This window comes from Mesoplodon densirostris, chromosome 15 (assembly GCF_025265405.1).
Source record: "Mesoplodon densirostris isolate mMesDen1 chromosome 15, mMesDen1 primary haplotype, whole genome shotgun sequence".
Lineage (NCBI taxonomy): Eukaryota > Metazoa > Chordata > Mammalia > Artiodactyla > Ziphiidae > Mesoplodon > Mesoplodon densirostris.
In genome coordinates, this window is record NC_082675.1 from 7,674,502 (window position 1) to 7,701,540 (window position 27,039).

General features: G+C 46.5%; 1 protein-coding gene across 2 annotated transcripts in view; it reads right to left on the reverse strand.

The window, feature by feature from the left end:
• The window catches only part of MLXIP (MLX interacting protein), a 60,490-nt gene that overhangs the window by 17,725 nt on the left and 15,726 nt on the right, over nucleotides 1–27,039 (reverse strand). The gene's annotated exons all lie outside the window — the stretch shown is intronic.

Sequence of the window (27,039 nt, forward strand, 5' to 3'; positions counted from 1 at the left end):
TCCTTTGCCACCAGTCCCCCTGAGGCACTTAGAGTCCAGGCACACAAACGTCCCACTGGCCTTAGAACCCGCGGGGCCCTCTCCTGCCTCCAGGCCCCTGTGCTCGCGGTCCTCACTCTGCACGGAGCTCCCTCCGCCCCTGGCCACCCGCTCACCCTTCCAAGTGACGCTCAAACATCCTCCCCTCCGAGCCGGCACCGGCCTCGCCCAGGCTGCCGCCGATCCCTTCGGGACCCCTGAGCACTGTTCGTACCTCAAGGGCAGCACACATCCATCCACTCCCCGTACAGCAACGTGTCCCCACACCTCCTGCCACTAGACTGCAGCTTCTCGAGGGGAGGGCCCTTCCGGCATCCTCATCTGAAGCACCCAGCACAGAACTTGGCACAGGGCAGGGGCTCGTGTAATAATTCTTCATTGAATGACTTAAAGGGCCCTTGCAAACAAAGCTAACGGCAGGCAAGGAATGCTGCCTGGTGGCACAGGCTTCTCAGATAGTTTAGTTTTTCAAGGGCTGTGCCAGGAGCCACCTCTGAGCAGCTGGCATAGGGCTTCCCCTCTTCAGATGGCTTGAGATGGACAAGGCACTGTCACTGGTCCATACAGAGGGGGTTCTGTGGGTTCTACGTCACTGCAGGCCACAGCCCTGCCCCTTCTCCAAACCCACTCAGAAATTCCACGTGACAAGCAGTCACAACAGCTGGGGGTTTCAAAGACAGTGCCTGAGCGATAAACATTCCCTGAACCCGAACACCTGGTTTATAAAGCAGAAGCCCCTGGCGGTGCACCTGGCAAACCTCATGCCCCCGCCGCAACTCAACCCAGCACTGGCCTAGGCTTTGGAAGAAGGCTGTGACCACCACCCCCAGAGAAAAAGTCACAGCAAGTCCTCTGAGAATCTGAGGGACAGACAGACAGAAGCCACCTAAGCTCAAAGGGTCAGGGGTTTCGAGCCCGTCACACGCCTTCCTCCTCCCACCTCTCCCCGGTCCAAAGGCACTTCCAACCCAGCTGTCATCTACGTTTAACAGCCAGCAGCCCAGTGTTTCTGAGCCTCTGTGGCACGACTGCGTACTGGCTGTGAACTTTCACAGTCACTTTATTTCTCTGACACACCAGTTTCCTGGGTAAAATTACAATAACACCATTGCCTGCAGAGTGTTTTAATAAGGATTAAATGTATACACACACACATGCACACACACACGTTCTTAGACACACAGGACAGGTAAACCCTAAGGTAAAATGTAAATGTAAGCTATTAATAACCACCTCAGTGATCTGGATTTAAGTTATTTCCCGAAGGCCTGGCTTTTAACACCTCCTGACTTGAAAAGTCCTCTCTTTCGTGTTTGCCGCCACTGTCGTGGGGTGCCTCCTCCCACAGGAAGAAAAGGTGACACCCACGGGCCCCCCTCTTGACACCAGCGAGCAGAGACCAGGGCAAAGGTCAGCCTTGACCCCCGCACAGCTGTAGAGCCACTCGCTTCCTCAGGGCCCAGAAGGCAGGCCTGGGTCCATCTACTCACTCGACAAGCGTTGAGGACCTACTGTGTGTCGTGCACACGCTAGGAAGGGAGGAAAAGGATGGATGAGGCGGATGAGGTCCCGGCCCTCATGGAGCACATGAGCGCTGAGGCGTGAGTCCTGCCTACGTGCTGAGTGCCTCGAACAAGAGCAAAGGGCTGTGGGAACACAGTCGGCATAACTAACCCTGTCTGAGCAGTCACGAGAGGCGTTCTGGAGAAGGTAACATCTCAGCTGAGGCCCAGAGGATGAGGAAACTTCAGCTAAACCAAGGAGAGGCGGAAAGGCCTGCGCTGGTCCTTCTGGCTGGCTTGACAGCCCTCAGGAGAGCAACACGGGTCTGGTCAAGGCCGTAGAAAACACCCAGAATGGCAGGAGCTGGAGGGGTGGGGGAGGTGGGGGGATGCTTCTAGGCCAGTCTGGAGGGCAGAGTATACACCAGAGTACATTGGTCCCACCTCTGGGCAAAACCAACCCTCTTTCCCCTCCTCTGAAACAGCTTCCAGCAACCCGCTGTCTAGCCAGACAGGGTGTTCCTGCCTGTTCCAGGAGAAAACAAAACAAAACAGAAAACCTTCCCTATTTTTTTATTCCCTTAAGGGAAAACAAAACTTCTCTATAATTGACAGCTTCCTTATGTTGAAGGCCAGGATTCAAACACCACTTTCTCTGTGTGTCTAGCAGGACCAGAATCCTGATCCGGCATCTGCCACCTGCAGAGACAGCTGCCGAGGACAGAAGCAGGAGAAGAGGTGGGATGGAAAACGAGGACTTCTGTGGGGAGAAACGTTGGACTCCAGCAACGTTCCGTTACTTTTTTTTTTGGCCGCACCGCACGGCATGTGGGATCTTAGTTCCCTGACCAGGGATCGAACCCGTGACTCCTGCAGTGGAAGCGCGGAGTCCCAACCACTGGACCGCCAGAGAAGTCCCCTGCAAACATTCTGTTAAGAACTGACCACCGGGCTTAATACAAACCCACCCTTACTCCTGCTTTGTTACTTAAGACAAAGTGGCTGATGTGAGCATAGAGCATCTTCTCAGAGAAGTCAGAAAACGCCAACAGCTTCAATTACTTACCATGAAGGGGGTGGGAAGATTCAGAGAGAGATCAAACCCTGGAGGCTAGAAACCAAATCTGATAGGGTGTAGTTTGGGCTTCTCATCTTCTTCCTCCTCAACTGCTGGGATGTTTCCCTCTTCCTTGGTGTTTATTTCCAACTGCTATCACCCATCAACTGAGACTTCTGTAATATCTCAACAGCCAACAGCCGGCGCTCAACCAACGCAAAGAAGTAAGTCTGCAAACAAGACCAAAACCTAAACTGCCCGCAGAGGTGGAGAGATGGTTCCTTACTGATGGGCTCCCTGGAGGCTTTTTTTTTTTTTGACACGCGGGCCTCTCACTGTTGTGGCCTCTCCCGTTGCGGAGCACAGGCTCTAGACGGGCAGGCCCAGCGGCCATGGCTCACGGGCCCAGCCACTCCGCGGCATGTGGGATCCTCCCAGACCGGGGCGCAAACCCGCGTCCCCTGCATCGGCAGGCGGACTCCCAACCACTGCGCCACCAGGGAGGCCCTCCCTGGCGGCTTTGATGTGCTGATGTCACTGTCAATCTTCAACAGGGAGAGGAGACATTCCCTATACAGACATCCGAAGACAAGGACTGGGACCCTTTCTATGGAGGTACCCCAAGTCTAGTTTCCCACGGAACATACAGGAAAGGCTGCTCTGAAGAGTTCTAAAAGGGACCGTGCGGCTCCTTGGTGAAGCTCCCTTGAGCAGGACGCCCACAAAGCAGCCATGATCGGATTCCTGCTCCCCTCAGCCCTGTCCCAGCTTCACTGGGCTTCCAGACACGGCTGATTGGGATACTTCTTAGTCTAACTCAGGGTTCTGCCATATTCCTTCTTTAAAGTGTTACCACTGGGACTTCCCTGGTGGTCCAGTGGTTAGGACTTCGCCTTCCAATGCAAGGGGTGTGAGTTCAATCCCTGGTTGGGGAGCTAAGATCCCACATAGCTTGAGGCCAAAAAACCAAAACATAAAACAGAAGCAGTATTGTAACAAATTCAATAAAGACTTGAAAAATGGTCCACATCAAAAAAAATCTTTAAAATAAAATAAAGTGTTACCAGAAACACATTATCAAAATTTCTGAGACCACTGGCAAGATCTCCTCTGGCCTTGCCTCCCAACCCCGCCTCCTTAAACGCCTGGGAACCCACACACACACACACCAGCTTCCTGATCAGAACAATGAACCTGATTCACCCCCCACTCTCCCAGTCTTACTCTGGGAAGGCCAGGGTCTGGGTCTGACTCATCCCAGCACAGTGCCTGGCACATGGGAGGTGCGATTAAATATGGAATTACTGAGTACTAAACTTTTCCATAAAAAAAAATCTTCATCCCCACCCTGCCACGGCAGCCCTTCCTAGAAGACAGGTTCATGACATGGGCAGGAAGTCTACAGCATAACAAAAGTCTCTCTCAAAACTGCCATTGGGTGGAACAAGCAAACTGAATTCTTCAGAGGTCTGGCAAGAGACTGCTTTGGAATGAAAATTAAAATGCAAGGCTTGCACAGACAGGAGCTGGAATTAAGAAGAACGGGGGAGAGTGAGACTGGGGTGGGGATTTGGGGTTCTGTTGGTCCCAGGTAGGATTAGGTCCCAGGTCCTAATTCCTGGCCAGACCATTCTCTCCAAAAGAAAGCAGGCAAGGGTTCTTGGGTCTACTGGTGTGGGGCCCAGACAGTGGTGGAGTCCTTTCATTTGGTCATGCAACCATATTTGCTTGTGAGGCAATACTTCTTCACCCTTCCTGATACTTCCCGGAAACCCACGAGCAAAACGTTCCAAGGCCTATACTACCCAAAGCAATATACATATTTAATGCAATACCTATCAAAATATCCATGACATTTTTCACAGAACTAGAACAAACAATCCTAAAATTTAAAAGACCCAGAATTGCCAAAGCAATCCTGAGGAAAAAGAACAAAGGAGGCATAACCGTCCCAGACTTCAGACAATACTACAAAGCTACAGTAATCAAAATGGCGTGGTATTGGCATAAAAACAGACACATGGATCAATGGAACAGAACAGAGCGCCCAGAAATAAACCCATACACCTATGGACAATTAATCTTTGACAAAGTAGGCAAGAATATACAATGGGGAAAAGACAGTCTCTTCAGCAAGTGCTGTTGGGAAAGTTGTACAGCCGCATGTAAATCAATGAAGCTAGAACACACCTTCACACCATACACAAAAATAAACTCACAATGCCTTAAAGACTTAAATATAAGACAAGACACCATAAAACTGCTAGAAGAGAGCACAGGGAAAACATTCTCTGACATAAATCATACCAATGTTTTCCTAGGCCAGTCTCCCAAGGCAATAGAAATAAAAACAAAAATAAACAAATGCGACCTAATCAAACTTATAAGCTTTTGCACAACAAAGAAAACCATAAACAAAACAAAAAGACATTCTACAGACTGAGAGAAAATATTTGCAAACAATGCGACTCACAAGGGCTTAATTTCCAAAATATATAAACAGCTCCTACAATTCAATAAAAAAAAACCCCACAATCGAAAAATGGACAGAAGACCTAAACAGACATTTCTCCAAAGAAGACATACAGATGGCCAACAGGCACATGAGAAGATGCTCATCTTCATTAATTATTAGAGAAATGCAAATCAAAACTACAATGAGGTATGACCTCACACCAGTCAGAATGGTCATCATTAAAAACTCTACAAATAATAAATGCTGGAGGGGGTGTGGAGAAAAGGGAACCCTCCTACACTGTTGGTGGGAATGTAAATTGGTGCAGCCACTATGTAAAACAGTATGGAGGTTCCTCAAAAAACTAAGAGTAGAACTACCATATGATCCTGCAGTCCCACTCCTGGGCATACACTCAGACAAAACTATAATTCAAATAGATACATACTGGACTTCCCTGGTGGCACAGTGGTTAAGAATCCGCCTGCCAATGCAGGGGACACGGGTTCAAGCCCTGGTCTGGGAAGATCCCACGTGCCGCGGAGCAACTAAGCCCACGCGCCACAGCTACTGAGCCTGCGCTCTAGAGCCCGCGAGCTACAACTGCTGAGCCCACGTGCCACAACTACTGAAACCCGCGTGCCCAGAGCCCGTGCTCTGCCACAAGAGAAGCCACCGCAATGAGAAGCCCATGCACCGCAACAAAGAGTAGCCCCTGCTCGCCGCAACTAGAGAAAGCCCGCGCACAGCAAAGGAGACCCAACGGAGCCAAAAATAAATAAATAAATTTATTAAAAAAAAAAAAGATACATGCACCCCTATGTTCAGAGCAGCACTATTTACAACACCCAAGACATGGAAACAACCTAAATGTCCACTGACAGATGGATAAAGGAGATGTAGCACAAGTATACAATGGAATATTACTCAGCCATTAAAAAGTGAAATAATGCCACTTGCAGTAACATGGATGGACCTAGAGATTATCATACTAAGTGAAGTAAGTCAGAAAGAGAAACAAATACCATATGATATCACTTATATGTGGAATCTAAAATACGACACAAATGAACAAATCTACAAAACACAGACTTACAGACATAGAGAACAGACTTGTGGTCGCCAAGGGGAGTGTGGTGGGGGAGAGAAGGACTGGGAGCTCTGGATTAGCAGATGCAAACTACTATACATAGGATGGATAAACAACAAGGTCCTACTGTAGAGCACAGGGAACTAAATTCAATATCCTGTGGTAAACCATAATGGAAAAGAATATGAAAAAGAAATGTCTATATGTATCACTGAGTCACTTTGTTGCACAGCAAAAATTAAACACAACACTGTATGTCAACTACACTTCAATAAAATTTTTTTTTTAATTAAACAAAAAAAAGGGCTCCCCTGGTGGTGCAGTGGTTAAGAATCTGCCTGCCAACGCAGGGGCCATCGGTTCGAGCCCTGGTCCAGGAAGATCCCACATGCCACAGAGCAACTAAGCCCACGCACCACAACTACTGAGCCTGCGCCCTAGAGCCCGCGAGCTACAACTGCTGAGCCCACGTGCCACAACTACTGAAACCCGTGTGCCTAGAGCCCATGCTCCGCAACAAGAGAAGCCACCGCAACGAGAAGCCCACGCACCGCAACGAAGAGTAGCCCCTGCTCGCCGCAACTAGAGAAAGCCTGCGCACAGCAATGGAGATCCAACGGAGCCAAAAATAAAATAAATAAATAAAAAATTAAAAAAATAATAAAATAAAACAAACAAACAAAAAAACATTCCTAGGCCTGTCTCCCCCTTACTCCCTCCCAGCTAGGTGGAGTGGGTGAGCTATGGAGTGTGGAAAGCAGCACTGGCATGGGGGGCCAGGCCCTTCTCCTTTCCTATTGTGGGAAAGCTGCCCACTGAGGGCCCAGGCCCCTCCCGGGTTCCCTTATAAGCCACATCCTCAGCTTGATCAATAATACGGAGAATAATTTAGCCAGCATCTGCTGAATCTTTTTTGTTGTGTAAAATACATGTAACATAAAAGTTACTATTTTGACCATTTAAAAATGTACAATTGGGCTTCCCTGGTGGCGCAGTGGTTGAGAGTCCGCCTGCCGATGCAGGGGACACGGGTTCATGCCCTGGTCCAGGAGGATCCCGCATGCCGCGGAGCGGCTGGGCCCGTGAGCTGTGGCCGCTGAGCCTGCGCGTCCGGAGCCTGTGCTCCGCAACGGGAGAGGCCACAACAGTGAGAGGTCCGCGTACCGCAAAAAAAAAAAAAAAAAAAAAAAGTACAATTCAGTGGCATTTAGTACGTTCACTGTGCTGTGCAGCCATAGCTGCTACCTAGTTTCAGTGCTGTTTTCATCACCCCCAAAGGAAGCCCTGTACCCACTAGCGGTCACTCCCCACTACTTTCCCTCTGGCCTCTGGCAATTACTAACCTACTTTCTGTTTCTATGGATTTCTTTCTTCTGGACATTTCACATAAACAGAATGATCAAATATGTGGCCTTTTATGTCTGGCTTCTTTAACGTAGCACAATAGTTTGAAGGGTCATCCACATTGTAGCATGTATCAGTACTTCCTTTTTATGGCTGAATCATATTCCATTGGATGGCGAGACCACATTTTGTTTATTCTTTCATCTGCTGATGGACACTTGGGTTGTTTGACGTTTTGGCCACTGTGAAGAGTGCTGGTGTGAACTGACTCCAGTTTTATTTCCCAATCGGCTCAGAATTCTGGTTAAGGGAGAGAGGTCTGATCATTACACTGGCACCGGGGACATGATGATGGGCAAAAACAACTGTGACCTTTGCTGGAGGGCAAGCGGGCGACTGTCTATCAACATTTCAAACGCACATCCCTCTGACTCACGATTCCACTGTTAGGAGTTGAGTCTGTAGACGCATTTGCATGTGGGCACAAAGACATAAATAGAAGACATTAAACTGCAGTACTGTTTGTGGGAGCAAAAAGCTGGGAACAACACATATTTATATGTGCTGATGTACAGGCAAGATCTGCAAGATGTATTAAGTGAGAAAAAAAAAAAAAACAAGGTGCAAGATATAAAGGATGGCCACCATTTGTATTTTCAGCAGGGAGATATGCACACAGACACACACACACAGGAAGGGAGGGAGAAGGAGGGAGGAAGACAACCAGTCAATCTCAGGAAAGATACACAAGAAACAGGTAACAGTGAAACAGTGATTTCCCTTTGGAGAGCTGAATCGCAGAATTAAGGAGGCTCAGTCAGAGAGTTAGTTTTCACTGTTTACCATTTTTTTAGTGTTTAAATATAACACAGGAATGTATTATTTTTTCAAAATAAACAAGGGAAAGAGACCAGGTATAGTCCAAGACCTTATAGGGCTTCTAGTTAACTGGGGAAGGAAATTAATCACATGAGCAGATATAAAACTTGTATACAAGTCCGTTTTGTGCACCAGATCCAAATATGAGAATAATAGCTAATAAGTGGTTTCTTTAACGAGTGACTGGATGAGTAATGCTCAGACTGGTCTCTCTATTCCAGGACTCCGATTCTTTTTCTTCAAAAGAGCGGTCTCTATTGGCTTTCCCTGGGATCTGGGCCTGGTTCCACAGGCTGCTAGGAGCCAAAACTAACAGGCTCCAGACAGACAAAGGTTCATTGAGGAGCCACGGCGTGGGGAGCGGCCCCGCAAGTGGCATGGCAGGAGGAGGGCACCGTGTTCAATGGAACCGCCCTGGAGCCACGGGCCCTCCGCCCTGGGCCACCTGCCCAAGCAGAGTCTCCACCCAGAGAAAGCCTGTGAGGTTTTCAGGCCCTGCTCCCACGCCCAGGCGTGGGTCCTCTCTCCTGCACCCCAAATTCATCCTCCTCCTGGGTCACTTGGCATCTTGTTTTCTTTTCTTTTTTTTTTTTTTAACATTCAAAGAAAGCCGTATTGGAGAAGCAGGATCAGAGGGCGATGGCGGCAAGGCAGGAACATGGGCTCCCGAGGGGTCATTCCAGGTCTGTCCTACTGACAAGGGGTGTGTGCGTGTGGTTTGTGTGTGGGGCATGCATGTGTGTGTATGTGTGTAGTGTATGCTTGTGTGTGTGGGTATGTGGGTACAGTGTGGTGTGTGTGTGTGAGACTGCGTGTGTGGGTGTGCTAGTGTGTCTAGGTGTGTGTCTGCTCACATGTGTGAGCATGTTTGTGAGGACTGTGGTTGTCTGTTTTGTGTAAAAAGCAGGGAGGAATCACTTATATGACCATCAAAAATTAGAGCACCATGATGGAGCTGAAAGAGGCAAAACCGGGCTAGCCACGGCGGTGACCCCCCTTCGCCCTGACTGTGAAGGACAGTGACTTGTGTCCTTGCTGGGAGTGCTCCCTCCCGTGTCCCGGCCTCCCACCTGGGGACAGACACACCGCCATGCTTACACCATTCCCAAGCAAGTGAGGAAAGAGAGTGGTGGTGGGAAAGAGAGTGGCACTGGGCTGGTGACAACGGGAGCTGTCAGAGCCCCGCCTTTGGTAAGAAGGGTGCCGATGTCCCTTCCCCGACAGGAGAGCCGGGGACCACAGGAGGCTTGAAAGGACTGGGCCTGGTGCAGAGTAAGTGCTCCCCAAATCTGGGGCATGTTGCTGAACACTGAAGTTGAGTCTTGGGCATGTTCCTGAGTGTTAAAGCCTGGAGTTTCCTGTCCGATTCGAGCCACCACTGGCCTTTCAGGCAGGAGCAGGGATGCTGGGCAGGGCACCAGTTAAAGCCATAACCATATGCCTATTTGCCAGGAGAGTAAACTTGAATCCAGAACCCAGGGTGTTCCCGACTACTCTAGACTGAGGATGGGACCAGGCCTGCAACGGGAAAAAGCGGTGTCTCACTTCACCTGCATCACTTGTTAATAAAATACTTTAAAAAATCTGCATAATAGCTATGTGTCTCTTTTACTTTATGAGCCGTCCGTGCCCTCTGTCTTCTAAAAAACTTTTTATTTTGAAATAATTATACACTCACAGGAAGTAAAAAAAAAAATAGTACAAAGAGTCCCGTGGACCCTTTGCCCAGCCTTCCCCGGTGGTGGCACCTTCTCTAGATGGAGCACAACCTCAAAACCAGGAAACCAGCTTTGGGAACATTGTTGTTACTTAAAGTGACAACAGATCTTATTCAGTTTTCACCATCCGTTGAAGTGTTAGTTGTTTTTTTCTTGCTATCTTATATTGGTAATACTATAATATTAATGATATTAATGCTTTGTGATATTTCTGCCAATGTTTCCCCTAGGTTTTGGTTTTTACTTCTTTTTATAGCATGTCTTTGAATAAGTAGGTTATATTTCTGTGTAGTCATATCTACTGGTCTTCAGAATTTCTTTTATTGCTTCCTTGCCTACCCACCCACCCTATCCAGAGATTTACTTTTCATTTTAATCTCTTTTTTAGCCTTTTTAGTCTTATCTGATTTTTAAATAAATTATATACTCACACTGAAAGAAAATTCAAACAACGCAGAACAGTACAAAGAACAAAAGCAAGGTCACCTGCAATTCCACCACCCAGAGGTCACTATTGTTTAAATTTTGGTGATAACATTGTGTAGTAAAGAAATAACCTTATTCAAAGAGAAGTCTAGCCCTTGCCCTCAGCTCCTGAGGGGTAAACCTCTAGGCCCCTGGAATGTCCTGCCCAACAGGAGTATCTGCGTTTGCCTGGGGCTTTGGCCACAGGACAACCTCACTATGTAATTACAATGGGGGCCCTGGAGCAGGGGGTGTCAGTTCCAATCTCCAGAGGAACCCATGACTAAAGGTATCAGCCATCTCTGGGAGGGTCTGGAGACTAGAGGCCAGCCACACAGACTGTGATCCGGCCCCTCTGAAGACCAAAGACTCAGGTGAGCTTCCCTGGTTTTCAGCATCACACATCGTGGCCGGAGGGAGGTAACGTCCACTGGGAGAGGACAACCAGAAGCACCACATCTGGACCCCTCTTGGACTCTGCCCTATGCATGGCTTCCCTTGGCTGATTTAATCTGAATCTTGTCCCTGAGATAAACTATAAGCATGAGTATAACAGTGTTCCGTGAGTTCTGTGAGTCCTTCTAGCAATTACAGAACCTGAGGATGGATTTGGGAACTTGCAACTGGTGTTAGAAGTGAGGGAAGCCTTGGGAAATTCCCCGGCAGTCCAGTGGTTAGGACTCCACGCTTTCATGCCGTGGGCCCAGGTTCAACCCCAGGTCGGGGAACTAAGATCCCACGAGCTGCGACACGTGGCCAAAAAAAAAAAAAAAAAAAAGGGAGTCTTGTGGACTACTCTCTGCAACTTTGTAGTTGGCCCTAAAACCTTATAATATATATTGATTTGATTATGTATATATGTGTGTCTTTAAAACATATGAAAAAAGTATTTAAATATATGGAATTATTTTATAATTCACTTTTTCACTTACAGGTCATGGACATCTTATTATAGTTGTACACAGCTTTTATTGGTTAAAAAATATTCCATTATATACATTTATCACAATCTACTTAACCACTTTTCAATAAATAGGCATTCGTTTACATTAATGGACATAGTTTTTATTTTTCACTATTATAAACATACTGTTTCGATGACCATACTGCTACTTACATTTTTGTGCAATTGCACAACTGTTTCTGTGAGATAAATTCCTAGAAATTGGAAAGCTGAATCAGAGGGTATTTGTACATTTATAATTTTGTAATAGTCAAAGAATCTTTCAAGGTTTATACTAATTTACACTCCTAATAGCAGTGAATAGTACCTACTTCCCCAAACCATTACTCAAATTAGTTATTTAAAGATTTTTTTTTTGATGTGGACCATTTGTTGAATTTGTTACAATATTGCTTCTGTTTTATGCTTTGGTTTTTTGGCACCGAGGCATGTGGGGATCTCAGCTCCCTGACCAGGGATCCAACCCGCACCCCTTGCATTGGAAGGCGAAGTCTCAACCACTGAACCACCAGGGAAGTCCCAGTGTCTGCTAATCTTACAAACAAAAATTTAAATCACTAATTTTTAGTTCCCACTTATTAGTATTTTTTATGTTTATTGGCCATTGGATTTTTTTTTTTTTTTTTTTTTTGTGTGTGTGTGTGTGTGTGTGTGTGTGGTATGCGGGCCTCTCACTGTTGTGGCCTCCCCCGTTGCGGAGCACAGGCTCCGGACGCGCAGGCTCCGGACGCGCAGGCTCCGGACGCGCAGGCTCAGCGGCCATGGCTCACGGGCCCAGCCGCTCCGCGGCATATGGGATCCTCCCAGACCGGGGCACGAACCCGTATCCCCTGCATCGGCAGGCGGACTCTCAACCACTTGCGCCACCAGGGAGGCCCAAGGCCATTGGATTTTTTAATGTTAACTGTCTGCATGTCTTCTGCTCGTTTTCTGTTGTTTGAAAGCTCTTAATTTGGTGGAAATGTCTGCCACACACATGGCAGAGTTAATGTGTCCGTCTTGACTATTTATCTTTGCCTCGACTATTTTTTTTTTTTTTTGCGGTACGCGGGCCTCTCACTGTTGTGGCCTCTCCCGTTGCGGAGCACAGGCTCTGGACGCGCAGGCTCAGCGGCCATGGCTCACGGGCCCAGCCGCTCCGCGGCGTGCGGAATCTTCCCGGACCGGGGCACGAACCCGTGTCCCCTGCATCGGCAGGCGGACTCTCAACCACTGCGCCACCAGGGAAGCCCTGCCTCGACTATTTTTGATGTGCTTTGTTTTGCTTTTTTACTCTACTTAACTTTTCAATGTATGGTGAGTTTTTGTTGTTGCTGTTTTAGTTGACGTTGTTCATTAATGCAATCAAAATTTTAAAGTCCTTTCTTTTATGTTTCTATCTTTTGTGTCATAATTAAAAGGGCTCTTCCACCCCAAGACTGTGAAAATACTTATCTATGTTTTCTCCTAGTTCTTTCACAGCTTCACCTTTTACATTCTTTGCTCCATCTGAAAGTTGTTTTGGTTTCATGAAGATACTGGGATCCTGCTTTAGTCAATGTTTCCTACCTATTCACTCAGTAATTCATCCTTCCCGTTAGACTAAAAAACCATCGCCATCATACACCACATTCTCATAGATAATACCTGGGACCACTTCTGACCACCCCAGTTCTTTTGGTGTTTTGTGCCTATGCTTTAAATGGTTTTACTTTTTACATTTTACTCTGACTCACCTGGGGGAAAAATCAATTTAGTTCTTTACACAGCTCACCAAAATAAATTCCGACTAGCTATTTGATTATCTCATCTTCCCTCACTAATTTATGACACTTCCATTAACATATATTAAATTATAATATACACTAGGGTCTGTTCTGGGGCCTCATATCACTGATTCGTGTCGAATCCTGTCTTAGTATTACAGTGATTTAATAACTATAAATCTGTGATACACTTTACTACCTAGGTAGCGTTAGTCCCCAGCATTTAAAAAAAATATTTATTTATTTTGGCTGCCCCGGCTCTTAGTTGCAGCATGCAGACTTCTTAGTTGAGGCATGAGGACTTCTTAGGTGTGGCATGTGGACTTCTTAGCTGTGGCATGTGAACTCTTAGTTGTGGCATGCATGTGGGATCTAGTTCCCTGACCAGGGATCAAACCCAGGCCCCCTGCATTGGGAGCGCAGAGTCTTACCCACTGGACCACCAGGGAAGTCCCAGTCCCCATCATTTTTTAAAACAAATTTTAGGATCTTTGCCTATTTATTCCTCCATGCTCCAACTTTACAATCATGTTGTCAAATCTCAAAAGAAAACTATTCTGGCATTTTGATTGGAGTTGCACTTAACAAATACACTACACAGTGTGCGTCCACCACTGACCATTCCAGCTGGGTCATCTCCATCCTAGATTGGCCTATGTTTCTCTATTTATTCGAACAACTTAACCTATTTAAAAATAGCTTTTTTTTAAAAACCTGAAGCTGTCTTCTGTAATTTTCTTCATAAATGTCCTTCGCATTTCTAATCATAATACTCAAAATAATGTCAAAAGAAAGTTTAAAAAGTGAAGCTAGCAAAACAAAACAAAATCACATAGTTACACACCCAAACACAAGCACTATTCACACTTTATTGTATTCAGCACAGCACCTGCAGCTGATATGGTAACTGCCACCCTCACCCGGATCAAAGTGGCCAACCCATAGATATAAGTGAGAGGTTTCTATTATATTCAGTAGCAGGAATAACCAACTACTCGCAAAGAATACAGCCTTTCCCTAGCACTTTCATCCACCTACGGGAAGGGAAAAGGTAATTAATAGGTTCAAGTATTCACCAAGGTTAAGATTTTTATGTAAAGAGTGGAAGAACTCCACCCCATCTCAGACACCTGGTGTAAAGAGGAAGTAAATTAACAGAGGTCTTCGGCCAGAGTACACACCTGGAGTCAAGAAACTGGCTGCCAGAGATATAACAGAAATAGATCATGCTTGCAAATCTTTGAGTTCCTACAAGACTGGCAAGAAACAACTTTGTTGGTATCACCATTATTAGCCATTTTTGAGGCACCGCCAGCTACATAACCTACTTAAAAGGCAGAGAAATCTGAAGCTGTCTGGTGCATCTCAAAGGATAAGGTAACATCCTCCGGGTGGCCAAGACCTATAAATAGGCTTTAAAAAGCATTGGGTCCTTTTTTAAAAGTCAACGTTGACTATTAAAAAAAAAAACATGGAATCTGTTCTTTATTGAATTTGGAACTTCAAACCTTTGACAATAACTTTGACAATATAACTAGGATCACAGTGACATTACGGGTAAATTAACTGAAGTTGCTCTGGGTACACCTAACAAATTCTAACCTTCCTGGGGCCAGAAGCTGAAGCCAATAGTTAATTCTATGTAGTACCTATCATAATGCCCTGTGTAAAACAGTGCTTAACACCAGAAACGGGTTGATGGTAAGAACTGGAACGTTTTCAGGCTGCACATGGGCTATACACAGCATGAATACTGTAGCCAGATTAATCTGGCTGAAATACCACTTTCTTCGTGACACTACCCTGATTCACCCACCCAAATCTGTGATCTAGGACTGTTCTAGGGTCAGAGCAGTGAACAAAACCAAGTCCCTAGCCTCGGGGAGCTTATATGCTCCGGGGAATGACAGACAGGCAGGCGACCACAGGCCTGCGGTGTCCAGAGGTCCTCAGTGGTGTGGGGCAAAAGCTAGGGGAGGGGGAGCCGGGAGGCAGGGTGTACACGGTCCCCGGCAAACTCCGCCAGGCTTCCTCTTTGGGCTCCTCCCCTCCTGCCTCCCCCCCCACCCGCCCGACCCACCCTGGAGGCCAGAATGACCTGGACAACCCGTATCTGTTCATCTCTCTCCCCCACTGAGACTCCTTCAGGGGCTGCCCTGCTCGTTAGAGAGAAGAGAATCCCTGCGTATTCACCCCGGTAGAGCCCCGCAGCTGCACATGTCTGGGTGAAACAAGAACCTCATTCACCTTCCCTGTCTCCCTCCTGGATGGCTCTCAAGGTAAATGAGTTAGTTGGCTACGACCTCTCACAACACCCTGTACCTACCACAATCTGCGACTGCCTGTATGTGTGCCTGCTGACGGTGTGTCTCCACAACCGACTGCATTTTCCATGAGGGGGGTAACAATTCCGTCTGTTTTGCTCAGCAGTACCTCCCCCCGAGCCCAGCAAAACGCCACCGCACAGTCGGTGCTGAGGGAACTCCACAGCGAAAACCCTCTTCGCTCGGGCCCCGCCCCCCCGAGCCCCACTCCTGCCCCCGGCCCGGCCCACACCTCCCAACCCTTCCAGGACCCTTCCAGCGGCCCTCCCCACGTCAGCCCCTGCCCCTGCCAGACCCTCCCCGTCAGCCCCTCCCCTGGGCGTCCCTGCCCCGGCACTCCCTCCCCCTGCCAGCCCCTCCCCCGTCGCTCCCTCCCATTTGTCTCTGCCCCGTCAGTCCCTCCCCTGACAGTCCCTCCCGCCGTCAGTACCGCCCCCCGACAGTCCCTCCCCCTCTCAGCCTCGCCCCCCGTCATGCACACTGAAATTCCCCTAGGCCTGAACTCCAGACTCTCACATGGATGTGTTATTGTCCGTTTGTTCTCGGTTTATCTTCCCCCTCTATTCCACCTCCCTTCCCTTCCCCCCAACATTCAAAATCAGACCACAGGGCTTTGTAAATTAACTGATTGTTACTTTTTCCAGGCTTGCTTCATTTTAGAGAAGACACCTAGATGAAAACGAAGGGGCTTAATAGAAACTGAACAAGACAAAACCAGGTGGCAGGCTCCAGCGCTGCAGCCCCAGTTCTGACGCTGAATAGCAGTATGACGCCATCTCTGCTCCACAAGTCATTTCTTCGCCCTGGCCTCAGTTTCCCTTTTTTAGATGAGAGAGAACTGAATTAGCTTACCCCAACTTCCTTTCCAGTTCATAGGGTCTAGAACTGTACCCCTCCCCAGAAAGGGAGAGGTTGGCCCTAAAGAATACACTTGAGAGGTACCCATAGTAGAGGGTGTTAGGGTACCACCAGCTACCATTAAGCAGAAGAGATACGAGAAAGGTCTGCAACACCCCACCACACCCACAGACTTCTGGCTTATCTCTGAGGAGGGGGACTTTAAAAAGCAATACAAACAAGTAAAACACTCTGCACAGCCCTCTTCCCCTAACAGACGTTCCAAAATAAAATCTGTTCTAGGAATTTCCTTTCCGTCTGCTGCTGAGAATCAGTTGTCACCCTAAATCTCTCCCTCTTTTCATCCTTCTCCCATGCCTGCTTTTTAATCAACCTGCTAACCTTCCAAGTGGCAGAGGCTTTGGGGATGAGCAGGAGAGCTGGAGACAAACCCACTAAATCGAAGGCAAGCTAGATAATCTCATCAGGTTGGTCTCTGCTTCAGAAACGCTGTATATCTCCACACCAACCCAGCTGAGACAAACATCCCTCTGCTGACCCTGTCTCCTGAGACATACGTAAACATTACGTCTTGATCACATCCAAAATACCTCCATTTTTCCTTTTTGGTATACTCATTTTCACTATGCCCTTTCTGACAGAAGCAACAGCTTGTTACTCATAAAACCAAACTTAAAAACAGTGGTGAAAGATAAAAAGAAGTTTTGATTTATTATCATATCCCAATTTTAACCTCAGACCTTTATATGTTATGAACCCAGCCACATAGTTATTTCCCATCTTAACTGCTATTGCAAATGCTTAAAAAGAAAAGAAAAGTGTGTTCTTTTATGGCTCCATGAGAGGGTAGACACACCTTTAGTTACTACAGTGCTATAAAAATCAAGGTCAGGGTAACTTATCTCTCTCATTTCCCTGTTTCAAGGCCTCCTGGGAAAACAGACAAAAATAAAATGAGAATATTTAAGGCAAAACAATTCAAAAAACTACAGAGCAGGGGGAAAAGTCAACTCAAAAAGTGATGAACACTTTATTTTCTCAAAATTGAAGTCCCTGATATGCTGAGCTTTTCCCTCCACGTGCACACACACAATCAACAAATGGGCCAGGCGGGAGCTTGTGCGGTAACGACAGACTGAACCAAATGGCAAAGAGATTCTGTGCTTCTTGTTCCACAGATCTTTGGGGACCAGTGTGCATTTTGGTGGAGGAGGAGTAGGGGGAGAGGTACTTGTGAGTGAAACCTAAAGCCAACCATTTATGAGGATTTTTAACTGTAAAGTTGCAGAGTGTTCGTATTATTGCAAGGGCCAGCTACACTTTCTTGGCGTAAGGAAGAAGGATAACATCTGGTTCATCCGATGTCAAAATTCCAGATTTTACTGGGGAAATCTGATCCTGTCCACTGTGCTGTCCTGATGTCATAAAAATTCATCTATCAACAGAATCTCAGGCCAGGCCACCTTCACGGGTGGAAGCACCATGTGCCTCCCGATTAGGGCTGACTCTGAAGTACAGTAGAAGCTTTTTACTCAGAAGGACGCTTTCCTAACCACCCTGTGACCTGCCCACCGGTGTCCTCACCTGCCAGCCATGCCGCCTCGCACAGACATCTGGCCTTTCTGAACTTCACTTTCTTTGGGGAAAAGAAAAACAACCTATTTCACGGAGCTGTGGTAAGAATTAAACAAAGAAGGTATTCAGAATGGACTGACAGGGTCTGGAACACAGGAGGTTCTCAATAAAATGGACTAATGCATCCAGCTGACATTCCCCATGATGTTCGGATCTGTGCTGCCCCTGGGCTGTGATAAAGCACAGTTAAAGGCCTCTAGGCCACAGCAGCCAAGCCTCCCTCCCAGCGACTCGACTCAGGGGACAAAGAGAGAATGACTGTTAGGGGTGGGTGATGAGCAAAGGTCCTTGCGAGCCAGAGAGAACTACCATTTAGATATTAGATACGTGGTTCTTCAATGAAAACGCCATCGAATCCCACCAGTGTCGGAGGCGGCACAGATACAACCGTCTCTCTTTCTTTATTAGCACTATTTCACTCTCCACCACAGACGAGTATCTACGTAGTAGAAAAGGCTAACGCTCTTGAACAGGAACTGAAGCCTCCCATTCTCTGCACTCCCAGCCTCCTGAGCAAGAAGAAAACACCACCGGGAACTGATCACTCACCCCTAACCATGGCTCTCAGGCCCCCTTCACAGCAATGTCCCTTATCAAGCACCACTCAGGCAGACCAGCGAGGGGAAACCTGGGAGAGGGTGGGAGGGAGAGAGGAGAAACCCGAGAAGGAGTGCGGAGGATGCAGTTCTAAACCCTGCAGGTGCTCCAGGAGAAAGTGGACAGGTCTGCGGGTTTATATTTTAGGTCGTGTCGTTGAAGGGTAAGCCTCTTTCAGTTCAAAGCCCATAATTCTATGACTCTAGAAGAATAAAGAATAATGAAAGGTACCAAGTGAGAAACGATTACCCTAGAATGATGAGAAGGCATCTAGAAGGCAGCTGGAACATTTAAAAAGGGAAAGGCCAGAGTTTTCATTCCTCAGCTCTTTATAAGGTACAGAGAAATACATGTCTCAAAAAAAGCCTGCAGGGGCTGCCCTGGTGGCGCAGTGGTTGACAGTCCGCCTGCTGATGCAGGGAACACGGGTTCATGCCCCGGTCCGGGAAGATCCCACATGCCGCGGAGTGGCTGGGCCCGTGAGCCATGGCCACTGAGTCCGCGCGTCCGGAGCCTGTGCTCCGCAACGGGAGAGGCCACAGCAGTGAGAGGCCCATGTACCGCAAAAAAAAAAAAAGCCTGCAACACCACTTGCTTTCACACCCAGGAAGCAAACGCATCCGCAACTGTATGGGAGAAATCATCTGCAGGCCAGGAAGTGAAACCTCCCAGCAACATGTCAAGAGCCTGCGATGGGTCAGGCTCTGTGTGGAGGACTCGGCAACAAAGCTGGTCCTGGGCTCTTAATCCTCGGACCTTACAAGCTAATGGGAAAGACAGAAATGTCTTCCTTCAAGGGAGCGAAGGCATGTGTGCAGTGTATGGAAACACAGGGCAGGGTACTCGATGGTGGGTCCAGGACAGCTTCCTCAAGTGGGATGCCTGAGCCGAGTCTCCAGGATGGGCAGGAGTTAACCAGGGAAAGGGAATGTAGAGAAAAAGCGTTTCAAGCAGGAGGAATAAAGAGATCTTTCTCAAAATATCAGCAGTTTTGACTTCTGGTCCCCTCCCTCCTCCATCCTTAGCTCTGATGAGAGAAGCCAAGATAAGAGCATGGGTTGTTTGGGGCCTTAAGGACCAAAGTCTCAATCTCACTGTTGCCTCCCCTTTGCCAGAGGGCTGTGATCAGCTACAGCAGTTATGTTCTTGGAAAAGTAAGAGACAGCTACGGAAAGTCAGTGCGCCCATAATATCACATTCGGGTTAAGTGCAATTTTCTGAATCTGTAGTCCAAAAAGATGATAGAACAGGAGGAAGAGCTAGCTTCTCATACCAGTTATTTAAATAAAGCAGAACAAGAAAGCGGGGGGGGGGGGGGGGGGAGAGGAAGGAAAAATGGGAGGAGTAGGGTTTAGGAAAGGGACGTTTGGAAAGAAATCTCTTGTATTACTGGGCATTTAAATATATAAAAGTATATAAATATATATATTTATATATATATATTATATATATATATATAAATATATAAAAGTGAAAAATCTCTTCTAAATCAAAAAATCAAGAAGCAAAGTTAGAAGATCAGTGCCAAACTGAGAGAAAGTGAGAGGCCATAACAGTGAGAGGCCTGTGTACAGAAAAAAAAACAAACAAAACAAAACACCAGAGATGCCATTTTTTTGACCTATCAGATTAACACAGTTTTGAACGCACAGTAATAATGGTACACAAAATTTTTGTAAAGGTACAGCTATTTTGAAAAAGGATTTTTTTTTAAATTTATTTATTTAATTTATTTATTTTGGGCTGCACTGGGTCTTTGTTGCTGCACGTGGGCTTTCTCTAGTTGCTATGAGCAGGGGATTCTCTTGTTGCAGAGCACAGGCTCTAGGCGCCCGGGCTTCAGTAGTTGTGACTTGTGGGCTCTAGAGCGCAGGCTCAGTAGTTGTGGCGCATGGGCTTAGCTGCTCCGTGGCATGTGGGATCTTCCCAGACCGGGGATCAAACCCATGTCCCCCGCACTGGCAGGCGGATTCTTAACCACTGCACCACCAGGGAAGTCCCAAGGTACAGCCATTTTGGAAAACAGTTTGGCAGCTTCTTATGAAGTTAAACATACACTTACATATGACCCAGCATTTACCCAAGAGAAATAAAAATATACGTCCACACCAAGGCTGGTACAGAAACATTCAAATCTATGCAATAATACTGATACAAGGAGCATCACAGATGAGTCTTGAAAATATGCTGAACAAAAGAAGTCAGGCAAAAAGTGTATATACTGTATGATTCCATTTATACAAAACACAGGACAAATCTAATCTATAGTGAGAGAGAGATGGGGAAGAATACCTGGAAAGGGTCTGGGGGAACCTTCTGGGGTGATGGAAATGTCCTGTATCTGGACTGCAGTGATTACACATGTGAATACCTTTGTCAAAATTATATAACTGTGCATTTAAAAGGGTGAATTTTATTGTTTACATATTAAACCTCAGTAGAGCTGATTTAAAATGTAAAATTACAGCAATGACAACCCAGAGCTGGGGAGAATGTGGGGGAATGGGCTCTTGTACACTGCTAGTGGGAACATTAGTTGGTAAACCTTTTCTTTTTAGGGGGTAACAGCTTTATTGGGACATAATTCACAAACAATTCACTCATTTAAAGCGTACAATTCAATGGTTTTTAGTGTACTCACAGAGTTGTGCAACTATCACCACAGTCAAATTTAGAACATCTTCACCACCTCAAAAACATATGCTGTACCCCTTAGTCATCAGCTCCCAAACCTAAGCAACTACTAATCCACTTGCTTTTTTTTTTTTTTTTAAGTATTTACTTATCTTATTTAGCTTTTTGGCTGCATTAGGTCTTCGTTGCGGCACGCAGGCTTCTCTCTAGTTGTGGCGTGTGCGTTTTCTCTCTCTAGTTGTGGCGTGAGGGCTCCAGGGCGCATGGGGTCTGTAGTTTGCGGCACGCGGGCTCTAGTTGTGGCGCGCGAGCTGAGTAGTTGCTTAGCTGCCCCGCGGCATGTGGGATCTTAGTTCCCTGAACAGGGATTGAACCCGCATCCCCTGCATTGGAAGGTGGATTCTTTATCACTGGACCGCCAGGGAAGTCCCCCACTTCCTGTTTCTCTATATGTGCCCATTTTGCACAGTTCATATAATTGGAATCCTATAATGTGTGGTTTTTTGTGACTGGCTTCTTCCACTTAGCATGTTTTCAAGGTTCATCCATGTTAGAGCAAGTGCTTCATTCCATTTCATGGCTAATATTCCACTGTATGGATATATCACATTCTGTTGATTTATTCATTAGCTGATGGGCATTTTAACTGTTTCCACCTTTCAGTTACGATGAATAATGCTACTAAGAACATTCGTGTACAAGTTTTTATATGGACATATGCTGTCATTTCTCTCAGGTACATACCTAGGAGTGAAACTGCTGGGGCAAATGGCACCTCTATGTTCAATTTTTTTTTTTTTAAACTTTTGGCCACGGGGCATGTGGGATCTTAGTTCCCCAAACAGGGACTGAGCCCACACCCCCTGCAGTGGAAGCGCGAAGTCCTAACCACTGGAACGCCAGGGACGTCCCTATGTTCAATTCTTTAGGAACTACTAGGCTGTTTTCCACAGAGACTGCACTATTTTACATTCCCACCAGCAGTGTAGGAAGATTCCAATCTCTCCACACCCTTGCCAACATTTATCACAACCTAGTGGGTGTAAAGCAGTATCTCAGTGTGTGTGTGTGGGGGGGATTGTAAAGATTTTTTTTGATGTGGACCATTTTTTAAAGTCTTTATTGAATTTGTTACAATACAGTTTCTGTTTTATGTTTTGGTGTTTTGGCCACAAGGCATATGGGATCCTAGCTCCCTGACCAGGGATTGAACCCGCACTCCCTGCATTGGAAGGCGAAGTCTTAACCACTGGACCGCCAGGGTTCTCTGATGATTAACAGTGTTGAACATCTTTTCATGTGTTTATTGGTCCTCTGTATATCTTTGGAGAAATATCTATTCAAGTTCTTTGCCTGCTTTTAATTGGGCTGTTTGTCTTTTTATTTTTCAGTTGTAGCGTTCTTTATATACTCTAGATACACATCCCTTATTAGATGTATGATTTGCAAATACTTTCTCCCATTCTGGAGGTTGTCTTTTCCAATCGGTACAACTTCTGAAAACCAGTCTGGCAACATACATCAAAGATTTCAGTGTGAAAGCTCTTTGATCTTACAGTTTTACTTTTAAGAGTTTATCTTAATAGTTAAAGAAGTAGAATGAGAAAAGCTATAAACAAGAACATTCATCAAAGTACTTCTTAAACTGAATCTCAACCCTTACCTCACACCATATGCAAAAATTAACTCAAAATGGAGCATAGTCCTAAATGTAAGAGCTAAAACTATAAAACTTCTTGAAGAAAACATAGGAAAAAATCTTAGAGGCCCTGGGTTTGGCAAGATTTATTAAATAGGACACAAAAAGCATGAACCATTTAAAAAAACATGCATTGGACTTCATCAAAATTAAAAACTTTTGCTCTTCAAAAAACAACTGAAAATGATGGTACAGGTCTATTTTTACCTATACAGGCACAGAAAAAAAAGTAAAAAGGGCACAGTAACAAAGTAAATAAATCCAAAAAGAACGTTTCAGAGGATGCTGCTCTTTTCTTTCTATCTTTCTGAAATGTCTGAATTCTCCATCTGACAATGAGTATGCATTTCTATATAATAAGGAGAAGGGCTGGAGAGGATCCTCCATAAAACTATTTCCATTTTGAAAAGGGGGAAAAGTGATTTTCCTTCTGATAAGTAATAGAAAGTAATATTTAATTAGCCAGGGGACATAGTTCACCATTGTGATTTGGAGTTTTTTTTTTTTATTTGCCACATTTCAGAAATGAGAATAAACTGTAATTTTCTTAAGAGCTTAATATTCTTAAGATTTACAGATAATTTCTTTCATACAAACAAGTTAACCTGGTCAACAAATTTCAGTGATGTAACTGGATAATAATGGCTTAAAATTACACTGTAAAAGAAGTTTAAATGTATAGCATTATCTCGCAACTATCTGGAACTTAATTTAGTCATACCAAAGTAAGTAAAAATAATTCAAGATAGATAGTAAAGGTCTGTGCAGTTGACTCAGAGAGTCTCTAAACCCTCACTAAGTTAATTACTCTCATTTTACACTCAATTTAACAAGTTATGCAAACCAACAGAAAATGAAAGGCACCAGACAAAAAGGGAGAGTAAATGGCAAACTCACTGCAGAACACGTGGCAGCCAAGAGCCTGGAGGAGACAATCATTAAAGATTTGAGGGCTTCCCTGGTGGCGCAGTGGTTGAGAGTCCGCCTGCTGATGCAGGGGACACGGGTTCGTGCCCCGGTCTGGGAAGATCCCACATGCCGCGGAGCGGCTGGGCCCGTGAGCCTGCGCGTCCGGAGCCTGTGCTCCGCAACGGGAGAGGCCACAACAGTGAGAGGCCCGCGTACCACAAAAAAAAAAAAAAAAAAAAAAAGATTTGAAAACTCAACTCACAAGAGAGGCTGAGATGGTTGAGCAGAGAAGTAAACATACCTGATCAGTGCAACTTCATCAAGAAGTCACTATGGTACTAATACTACAATAAGTAACGCTCAGAAATAGACTTCTAAATAATCAAATGTGATATTAGACTCAGTATGTTCAAGAAAGCAGTGAAGATTATTACGCATTTGAGAGGGATTTCCAATTCCCATTAAGAATGGTTAATTTTATAAAAGAGATGATTAATGAAATAAACAACAGTGATCTGGAAAACTGGCTTAGAACAAAGGAAGCTCTAGTCCTTAAGAGAAGGGCAAATAAATGAGTCATTTTTGCAAACATATCTTAATAGCTATCCACCCAACTTAATACCACAAAACTCAAAGGACTGAACTAAAGAAGTAATTGAGCTCCATTGACGGATTCTTCTGTGCTCCCCAAGGTACACCATGTAGGTGGTTTCCAATCTCTGAGGAAGAACTAACGCTGTGGATAAGGTCATTTTACATCACCCGCTCCCATCTGTCTGGCTCTGTCCTCCTGGTAGAATCTCCTTGCCTTTGCATCTCCGTCTCTGAGAAAAATCACTTTAACTTGCCAGTCTGGGGCCAGGGTCATTAAAAAAATGGCTTCTCATACTCTGCATTTCTCCTAAGGTTCTTCAAATGTCATATTGCAACCACACTGCATTTGGAGAGCTATCAATTCAGATGCAGGAAAATGAAGTTCCTGAGTCTGGAAGCAAATGGAGGAGGCTCAGTCTTTCCTATGTGAGACCCCCTTCACTGCAATGGGAGTTCCTGCTGTCCTCACCCGAGAGGCTGGGATTTCCACAAACACAGCTGGATCTGCCTAATCTGACCACACAAACACGAAACTGAACGAGGGGCAGAGGTAAAACAACGCAGCCTAATCAGCATCAGAAAGAACCAAAACACTGAGTGTCTGTCCCAGGCTCAGGCGACTGTGTCTGGGAGTCCAGCCAGAGGAATGATTCGCTCTCTGGATTAACTCCGCAGCTTGAGCTATCATACATGACAGGGACAGACGGCCGGCTAACAGGTCGGCAGGGAGGTCAGCTGGGCAGCAGCGCAGCAGGCAGGGAACCTGGCCGCGACAGGTGAGCGCCAAGGGAGGTTGAGGCCGTGAGCAGGCAGCCTGATTCCTAAAAGCTCCACTCCTCCAAGAGGCCACGATGGCTGCGACCCAGCTGGGGTCCAGGAGTGGCCTGGGATGCCCGCTGACCAGGAGAAGACTGTCTGCTCTGGATGGTTAACTGATCTGCTGCTGAGCACAGAGGGCAAAGGAGAGCGGTTTCTCCCCTCTGGGTCGGGCAGTCCTCCCTCCACCTGCCCCCAGGAACGCTGCTGAGGTGGAAGAATAACAGCCGTTTCAGAGCACTGAAGCGATGGAGCCATTCAAACCGAACCAACAGGTACTTTATTCCAAACAATGATGGTTTTGTCAGAAGACTGCAACAGCCCACCAAACCCTGCACTCCTCTCCTCACTTCTACCCCTGACTTTGAGACACCATGCTAAAAGGAGGGAAAAAAGTTACACGCGTAAACCATCATCGGCCAACGCATGTGACTCAACACGGGCAGGCCAGCTGCCATTCAGTGATGACGCGTCACCGGAGCTGACTATTGTGCAGCCGTGGAGCTCCTACTCCAGGGACATATCTGAGTCTCACATACTGATGCATTTAACGCAATTCCAGACAACAAAGAACACAGGGCTGAAATGTCAAGTTGTTCTACAGTGCTGCTGGGCCACTGTTCCAGTCGATCAGGGAGGGCAACACACCCAAGACCTCAACTGGAGCTACTGAGCCGAGGTGGCTGCTCCCAGCTTCCCAGGAGCCTGAAAGCTGTTACCCTCTAGGACAGGAAGCAGAAAAAATTTTCTCTGCAGGGAAGCACTGAGGGATGAGAGGGACCAGAAGATTACAATATTTCTCATAGCACACCCTTCCCTGCTCACTTCATCCATACTTTACCAATCAGTGGCAATCACCTCAAACCCTACCACAAACACACCCATCCCTCCAAGGAGCCGGCAATCGGCATAAAGACAGAGATAAGCAAACAAAGTTATCGGGCAAAAAGCAGCTGGCTACATACAGGCTGAGCCAGCTGAACTGTAATCAGTAGGTCCTCTGGTAGGCTGCTCTACCAGAGAAGCATCTGGAGGAGGGCGTGCCCACCACAGGTAAGTTTCCCCAGCACCACCTGCCTGCTGGCTCTCAGGTACTGTGCAAGGACATCACCAAGGACAAGCCAGGGGCTGAGCTCATAAGTGGGTTCCTTGTTTTTCTGAGAAGGCTTCTTTCCCATGGAACAAAGTCTTCTGCCAAGGTTTCTCGTGGGGGAAAAAAATCATGAATTTCAAAGCCAGAAGGAAATAGAGACTGGTCCAATAAATAGGGAACCAGCCTGGGAGAGCGCTAGGAGGCTGGGGCCAGGCTCTGCTGGGGTAGGAGGTGGAGGCCACAGCAAGGGGCTCTGGGCCAGAATGTAGCCGGCGGACCCGGACGCCACAGGGGCAGCCTAACCTTGCCACCGGGCCTCCGGAGTCATAATGACCTGATCCAGCGTTTCAAACGTCACCGAAGGCCTCTTGTCTTAGCTCAGCCCCTCTGCCACCACGCTGTCACCAGTGTGGGTGGTCGGATAGATGGAACCACAGAAGCCCCACCAGTGATCACGCTGACAAGTAAGGCTGCCGAAAAGCCAGAAATCAGCATCTCTGGACTCGATGTGACAGATGCGGACAGAAAGTATTTAAATTGTTTTCCAGAGAGTTGAGTCAGCTTTCCCTTCCATATACCAAGTCACACCAGTGTCTGGTTTGTGACTCACAGGAAACACGCA